Source organism: Elephas maximus, chromosome X (assembly GCF_024166365.1).
Source record: "Elephas maximus indicus isolate mEleMax1 chromosome X, mEleMax1 primary haplotype, whole genome shotgun sequence".
Taxonomy (NCBI): domain Eukaryota; kingdom Metazoa; phylum Chordata; class Mammalia; order Proboscidea; family Elephantidae; genus Elephas; species Elephas maximus.
The window spans coordinates 37382016-37390085 of NC_064846.1; the positions used below are offsets into that span (position 1 = coordinate 37382016).

Genomic DNA, 8070 nt, shown 5'->3' on the forward strand with positions numbered 1-8070 from the left:
TTTTGAGGTATAAAAGAGATTAAACAAGCAAAGGAGGAAACAGATGGGGGAAGAGAGATGCCAAGCCAAATGGAGATTGCCCAGGAGCAGAAACTCAGAAGAGACAAGGACCTTCGTCCAGAGCCGACAGAGAAAAAAGAGAAAGCCTTCCTCTAGAGCCAGCACCCTGAATGCAGACCCCTAGCCTCCTAAACTGTTGTTGTTGTTAGGTGTCGTTGTGTTGGTTCTAACTCATAGCGACCCTATCTATGCACAACAGAACGAACACTGGTCCTGCGCCATCCTCACAATTGTTGCTATGCTTGAGCCCACTGTTGCAGCCACTGTGTCAATCTACCTCATTGAGGGTCTTCCTCTTTTCCACTGGCCCTGTACTGTGCCAAGCATGATGTCCTTCTCCAGGGAGTCATCCCTCCTAACAACATGTCCAGAGTATGTAAGACGCAGTCTTGCCGTCCTTTCTTCTAAGGAGCATTCTGGTTGTACTTCTTCCAAGACAGATTTGTTCATTCAAAGTCATAGCCTTGAAAACCCTATGATGAAAAGCCTCCTAAACTATTAGAAAATAAATTTCTGTTTGTTAAAGCCACCCACTTGTAGTATTTCTGTTATAGCAGCACTAGATAACTAAGACAATACCCTTTGCCCATATTCAGCTATTGTTAACATTTTACGCCATTTACTCTATCATTTGGGTATTTTCTATCTATATATACACATTATATATATGTATGTATATGTGTGTATACATATGTGTAACATATATGTATATATATACACATATGTATAAATTGGAAACCCTGGTGGCGTAGTGGTTAAGTGCTACGGCTGCTAACCAAAGGGTCGGCAGTTTGAATCCTCCAGGCGCTCCTTGGAAACTCTATGGGGCAGTTCTACTCTGTCCTATAGGGTCGCTATGAATAGGAATTGCCTCGATGGCACTGGCTTTGGTTTTTGTTAGTTTATGTATAAATTATATATACGTATAAATAAATAGATAAAGATATATATATATATATATATATATAGTCCCTGGATGGTGCAAACAGTTAACTTCTTGACTATTACCTGAAAAGCTGGTGGTTTGAACCCACCCAGAGACACCTCAGAAGACAGGCCTGGCAATCTGCTTCTGAAAAGTCATAGCCTTGAAAACCCTATGGAGCACACATGGGGCCGCCAAGAGTCAGGATCAGCTTGATGGAAACTAAAACAAGACACACACATACATGTATAAAAAATGTTGCCATTGAGTCGATCTGGACTCGTGGTGGCCCCATGTATTTCAGAGTAGAACTGCTCCATAGGGTTTTCAGTAGTTGTAATCTTATGGGGAGTAGATTGCCAGGCCTTTCTTCCGTGGTGCCACTGGGTGAATTCAAACCACTGACCTGGTTAATTGCCAAGCCAAACTGTTTTATACTACCTAGGGAGCTTATATTTATGTATGTATACACATATCATATATATATGTTCATGTTGTATATGAAATGATAGTGTTTTCTGAACCATTTGAGAGTAAGTTGAATACATCATGACCCTTGACCCCTACACTTCAGTGTGTATTTCTTAAAAACAGGAATATTCTCTTACATAACCACAGTGCAGTTATCAATAGTATAAATCTAACATTGTTACGTTGTTACATCGTCTGTCTGTATTGCAATCTTGTCAGTTGATCTAATGTCCTTTAGAACATTTTTCCCCTCCAGTACTTCTAGGATCAGCTGTTGCATTTAGTTCTTTCTGTTTAACCTTCTTTAATCTGGAAGCTTTGCACCACCACATTCTTTGTCTTTTTTGACATTTTTATAAACTACCGTTCCCCCTTTTATTAACATTTCGTTAACAGGATGTTGCTCATGTTGTTTGTGTGATGTTTCCTCACGATTACATTGGGGATATGCATGCTCTTCTGGAATAGTGCGTAGGTGACGTGGTGTCTTGGATCCCCCGATGGTGCAGATAGTTAATGTGCTTGGCTGCTAGCTGAAAGGTTGGAGGTCATGTCCACCCAGAGGCATCTTGGAGGAAAGACCTGGAAATCTACTTCTGAATGATCAACCATTGAAAACCCTATGGAGCACAGCTCTACTCTGACACACATGGGGTTGCCATGAGTTGGAACCAACTTGATGGCAACTTGTTTGGTTAATATTGTGTCTCATCTGGCATTCATCTGCCTCTCATTGTGACGTAGATTTTGATCACTAGGTATAGGTGGTGCCCGATTTCTCTACTGTATAACTACTTTTTTCCCCTCCCTTGAAAATAATAAGCAGTCTGTGCAAAGACACTTTTAAGACTATGCAATTTAATTACTGCTTTTCAGTAAAATTCCCCCTAAAGTTTTGCAACCTTTGATGATTCTTGTGTGACCCGACCTTTACAGTGATAGTTGGAAATTGATGATTTTCCTACTCCCAAACTCGCTCCATCCACATTACTAGTTGTCCTTTGTATTCTAGCCATTTTGAACCACTTTCGGTTCTCCACACCTCCTAACTACCTTTGGCTAATTCCTATTCATCCTTCAGGGGGCACCATTCACATGGTAGCCATACTACGTGGCATCTGTGGGTCTTGGCTTAGATGGAACTTCCCTGAGGGAGCTTTGCAGGTTTCCCAAGTGTCAGTTAGGCATTGCCCCTCTTTGCTTCCAAAGCTCTGTCTGCTGACTCCAATCATAACCCCTGTCATACCATATTGTAATCGTCTTCTTACTTTTCTGCCTCCCTCACTGAAATATGTTGTTGTCGTTAGCTGCCATAGAGTCGGCCCCCAACTCATGGCAACCCCACGTGCAATGGATGCTGCCCAGTCCTACGCCATCCCCATGATCTGTTGTGGATCTTAACCACTATGATCGTAGAGTTGTTTTTTTTTTTTAGCAACTGATAGTCAATTTATTAAAATAGTTGATTTAATCATCTGCAATGGTGACTTTGGTCTCTGCTCCTGGCTCAATACTAATGGAAGTGATCTCCTAATGATCTTGGAAGGACTGTGCAAGTTGATGAGTTGCTTGTGGATTCTCATCTGGAAACAATCTCAGGTTTCAGAACCTTCTCCACAAGGAATTTTCTTTGTAGTGATTCTCAGAGTCTTGGTAGGCATCTGAACCGGTCCCTTCACTTTGAGGTTCTTCTTTGTGCCTCTAATCAAGTCAACACACAGCTTGTCCAGGGATTTTACACTGTGGGTGGTTAGAGTAATTCTTATCTGGTGGATGGCCATCTCTGATTCCACGGGTGTCTTTCTAGTGTCCTTAAAAGCCATGACTGCAGCGCGGCTTCTTGACCGACTTGTTCCTTGGTGAGTTTGAACGGCGGTGAGTCAGGAGCAGAAGCAGGCGTACTGGGCACCCTGTGCAGTGGTGACTGCATCTTCCTCAAAGAGTGTGATCCATAGGGTTTTTGTTGGCTGGTTTTTAGAATTAGATTGGCAGGCCTTTCTTCCTAGCCTGTCTTAGTTTGGAAGCTCTGCTGAAACCTGTTCAGCATCATAGCAAGACACAAGCCTCTGCTGGTAAGTCGTGGCTGTGCATACAGCGCATTGACTGGGGATGGAACTTGGCTCTCCCGCTTGGAAGATGAGAATTCTACTACTGAATGACCAGTATCTGCCACTGGAGTATAAATTCCACTAAGGTAGGGCCTTTTCTCTCTGCTTCCCTGCTGTATCCCCAGCACCTAGCACAGTTACTGGCTCAAGAGTATGTATTCGGCAACTCTCAAATCAATGAATAAGTTTGGTTTCAAATTATAAACTAATCACTTATATGACTGGTTTCTCTGGTTGAGGACAAACTCCTTAAGGGCACGGCCCCCATTTAGTTCATCTTTATATCCACCTCCATTCCCCTCCGTACTTGGCACAGGACCTTGTTCATCATAGGCACTCAACAAATATTTGCTGAATGAGTCATATGTGGATATTGGTTGTTAAGGATAGTCTTATTTTCCCTTTCCACAGAACTGTGCTAAACTGTGTGTCGGCAGAGCTGGGAAGCAGGGTGGTGTGCCCTTTGAACCCCTGCTGTTCTGCACACATGGACCCAGCCCTGCCTGATCACAAGGCATAGGGAATGCAGCTGGATGTGATCAGGGTCATTAGGGTTTTCATAAAGGATGGGTGCTGCAACCCCAATGAGTCTCCGAGGGTGAGGGTCGTTAAGGGATGTCCCAGGCCCATTCTGAAGCCTTCTTAGACAGTCTCTGACTCCTCCCCCAGAGCCTCCTCCTCACAAGCCCCTGGGCTAGGTGAGCTGACTTCAGAAGTCTTTCTGGTGCTAGGTCACTTGGAAGGCTTGATACTTTTGTCGGGGTAATGTAGAAAGGAGACGCCTGGAGAGAAGGCCTAGGAGGAGCGAGATTGGAAAGCTAGCCCTTTGAAGAGCATAGGGCACCTCTGTTCTCTGAGGCCCAGCTGGCCAATCTGGCAGAAGGACCTCTGATGACTGTGAGACAAAGATCTGGATTCTAAGCTGTTGTCTTGCTCTGTAGGCCCCCCAAAGGGACGGGGCTCGTTGCCATAGCAGCACACACAGCTTTGGGGAGGCTCAGCATTTCACCCAGCTCAGCAGCACAATTCTTCCAGAAGGGACTGGGGAAGCTCTCTGGGGAACTCTCTTCAGCCTTTCTTCAGAGGCAGAGTGGGGGCCCCCTGAGCAGCCCCAGGAAAAAGTTCATGTAATAAGCTCTTCGTTGTTGTTGTTGTTAGGTGCCTTTGCTTCAATTCTGACTCAGCAACCCCATGTGACAGAGTAGAACTGCCCTCTGGGGTTTCCATGGGAGCAGATCGCCAGGTCTTTCTCCTGTGGAACTGCTGGGTGGGTTCGAACTACCAACCCTTAGCTGGTACAATCCTGCCCTTATATAGGATTTTTAGCCTATATATGGACTATTCTTCAGTTTTTCCTCTCTGTGTAAGAGCTTCACCATACAATACAGTGTTCAGCTCTTCTCCAAGAGGAAAAAAAGGCACCAAGGAACCCAAGATCAGTAAGTGAAGGCCTTGAAACTCACAACCAAGGGGCAAGGGGAAATGGCCCTAACACAGGAACTACTAATATTTGAATTTTTATTTTTATTTAAAAACACCTATATAGTGTTTGTTTTTTATATGCCAGGCACTGTTCCAAATGCTTTATAATCTATTAACTAATTTAATTCTCATAGCAATCCTTTACAAGGAGGTACACTTATCACCCCGCACCCATTTTACAGATGAGGAAACTGAGGCACCTCCCTGGGTTTGCGAGGCTTGTGATAACAGAGCAGGGCAAGGAGTGACCCTTTTTCTTTCCCTTTCCCTTCTTCCTTCAAACCAAAACCTATCACCGTCGAATCCAATTCCGACTCATAGCAACCCTAAAGGACAGAGTAGAACTGCCCCATAGAGTTTCCAAGGCTGTAAGTCTTTACTGAAGCAGACTGTCACATCTTTCTCCTGTGGAGCGGCTTTCGGTTTGCAGTCAAGCGCTTAACCACTGTACCACCAGGAGTTCGGTTTGTCCCCTCATCACATCAGGGTTTCAGAGAGAGAGAAGACAATGAGGGCACTATCTGGATGTTTCTGGAAAAGCCAGCTCTGACAGGGGCTGAGGCATACCGCAGTGGTTCGGCAACGCCTGCATTGTATTTCCTGAGCCAGAATTCTGAGGGTGCAGAGATCAGTGTGTTTCCAGACCCCACAAAGATATGGAGTGGCACTAAAATCCCTTCAACCCTAGCATCAGGGAACAGCTGCTGACAGAGGAGCCACAGTTAGGCTTTCACTTCATACTGGACGGCACGGGGAAGAAATTAGTGTATTAGGGTGCTGCTTCGAGTTGTATTGTGAAAGATAATGATTTGTTTATATTAAGTAAGGCCTCAGTGGCCTTTTTGTAACTCTCAGTCCTGAGAAAATACAGCCAGAGCTGCAAGCCCAAACAGGTAAAATTTTGATAAGCATGTAGAAATTTCAACTAGAGAGTTCAGACACCCATGGCTGAAATGAGGGCAACAAACAATCTTTCTTTTTTAAAATTTTTTTTGAGGAGGGGCATACAGTAATTTATTTAGTGTAAAAATGTTTGTCTTTTGATTCAATAATCACATTTCTAGGAATCTGTCCTAAGAATATAATCAGAAATGTAGACTACTTTTATTACTTATTGCAGGCACTGCTTGTTGCCTGCCAATATCAACTCTCCCTTCTTACTGAAAATTTATTTTATCTTTTGTTGTTAAGAATATACACAGCAGAACATATACTAATTCAACAGTTTCTACATGTACAATTCAGTAGCATTGATTATATTCTTTGAGTTGTGCAACCATTCTCACCCTCCTTTTCTGAGTTGTTCCTCCCTCCCTGACATAAACACGCTGCCCCCTAAGCTTCATATGTAATCTTTGAGGTGCTGTTGTCAGTTAGAGCAAAAACAAACTTTCAATCAACAAACTTCTTTTGAAGCCCTATGTGTTTGGCACTCTGCTAGACACTGAGAATACAAATATGAATAAGAATGCTACCATTTGTGCTAAAATAATACATGTTTGAATGTATGCAGAATAGTTCCAGAAGGGAGCACCAGAATGTGGTAATAGAGATTACCTGTGGGCGGTTAGGGAACAGGGGTGGGAGGGAGACTAACTTGTTACTGTACACTCTTTATGCCTTCTGAATTTGGTATCAGAGGCATATATTACTTATTCAAAAAGTAAATTAGGTAATTAAAAACAAATACACACAAAAAACCCTAGGAGGACAAAGATATGGCCCCTGCCCTCACAATGTTCGGTTTGGGCAAGGTCATGGAAGCTCCATAGACACATCCAAGGTCCCTGAGGGACCAAATTGCTGGGCTGAGGGCTGTGGGGACCATGGTCTTGAGAAACATCTACCTCAATTGGCATCACATAATTTATAAAGAAAATGTTCTACATTCTACTTTGGTGAATAGCATCTGGGGTCTAAAAAGCCTGTGAGTGGCCATCTAGGATACCCCACTGGTATCACCCCTTTGGGAGCAAGGAAGAATGAAGAAAACTAAAGATAAAAGGGAAAGATTAGTCCAAAGGACTGATAGACCACATCTACCATGGCCTCTACCAGACTGAGTCCAGCACAACTAGATGGTGCCCAGCTACCACCACTGACTGCTCTGACAGAGATCACAATAGAGGGTCCTGGACAGAGCTGGAGAAAAATGTAGAACAAAATTCTAACTCAAAAAGAAAGACCGGACTTGCTGGCCTAACAGAGAATGGAGACACCCCAAGAGTATGGCCCCCGGACACCCTTTCAGCTCAGTAATGAGACCACTCTTCAGGTTCACCCTTCAGCCAAAGATCAGACAGGCCCATAAAACAAAATGAGACTAAAGGGGCACACCAGCCCCTGGGCCAGGACTAGAAAGCAGGAGCGGACAGGAAAGCTGGTAATATGGAACCCGAGGTTGAGAAGGGAGAGTGTTGACATGTCGTGGGGTTGTTAACCAGTGTCATAAAACAATATGTGTACTAACTGTTTAATGAGAAACGAGTTTGTTCTGTAAAACTTCATCTAAAGTACAATAATAAAAAAAAGTACCTTCTTTAACCTCCTCACGCACACCCACCTATATTTTCCTTCTTGTAGCCAGTCTTTGTACTTGCTAATCATTAAAAAAAAATGTTTGGGTTAGAAGAAGAGACAAATGGGTAAATGGAGTAGTAAACAGCAGGATAAACCAAGAAAAACAAACCAGACCCTTTGCCCTCGAGTCAATTCTGACTCATAGCAACCCTATAGGACAGAGTAGAACTGCCCCATAGGGTATCCAAGGAGCAGCTGGTGGATTTGAACTGCCCACCTGTTGGTTAGCAGCCGAACGCCTAACCACCAGGGCTCCAAACAGCAGGATATGCGCTCACAAAGGTGTGCTTAAAGCACTAGGGTTTTGACAACAGCCAGGACATAAAGATTGAATTTACAAATTTGTCTTCCTGCTTTGGGTCAGAGTTTAGCCATGACAGTTATTTCCAAGAGGTTTTTTTGATATCATATCCTAGCTAGAAAAAACTATGAATGTTTTCTAGT

The 8070-nt window shown here is 43.6% G+C and overlaps 1 pseudogene; it reads right to left on the minus strand.

The window, feature by feature from the left end:
• Positions 1 to 2923: 2923 nt before the first annotated feature.
• LOC126068680 (40S ribosomal protein S20-like) lies at positions 2924 to 3309 on the minus strand (annotated as a pseudogene).
• Positions 3310 to 8070: the final 4761 nt, after the last annotated feature.